Source organism: Oryx dammah, unplaced genomic scaffold, assembly GCF_014754425.2.
Source record: "Oryx dammah isolate SB20612 unplaced genomic scaffold, SCBI_Odam_1.1 HiC_scaffold_16, whole genome shotgun sequence".
In the NCBI taxonomy this organism is placed as follows: Eukaryota; Metazoa; Chordata; class Mammalia; order Artiodactyla; family Bovidae; genus Oryx; species Oryx dammah.
The window spans coordinates 37,018,778-37,019,481 of NW_024070200.1; positions in this window are offsets into that span (position 1 = coordinate 37,018,778).

The following is a 704-nucleotide window of genomic DNA, read 5'->3' on the forward strand; positions in this document are numbered from 1 at the left end:
CATGTAGTTTTTAATTATTTGGAGACACTTCAATTCCAGAGCAGCAGTATAATGTTTTAAATGTTGGTGCTATTTGCAGTTCATTATGATTTGCATGTGTTTCCATTATATCTGTTGCAAAATTAGAAAGACCTTGGTATTCACAAACCTAGAGATGCTTTTGAGTCCAGTACATCCTGCAGATATGGCGCACCTGCTGAATGCGTGACACTGGGGACACATTGATGGCGCCATCCTCTTCAAGGAATGTGGAGTGCTAGTATCACAGAATTTACAGAAGGAGATAGTTCTCATACAGTGCAGTGATTGTAGTGACAGAAAAATGGGAGCCGGAAGGAAATGCCTGGAGAGGTCAGAGGCAACTTCTGGAGGAGAGGCCCAAGCCCAGAGGCTAGATAGACTTCATAGAAGAGGGTACACAGGAGTGTGAGATGGGATGGGGTATGTAGGCAGCCACAAGGAACTCTTTGTGCCTGGAGCTGGAAATAATGCTGGGGAAAGAAGTGGGGTACAGCGTAGGTCTTCTCGGGCCTTCCTTGACATGCTTTGGAGGCCAGGTTCACTTGAAGGTGGAGGCAGTCATGTGTGAGCATGGTGGCGGTGCAGGTGGACCTGTCATAGCCACCCTGTGGCCATGGGGATGGGCTGGAGGGCCAGGCAGCCTTCAGTGCGGTGTGGATACGGTGGTTTAGGAGAGAACTCGG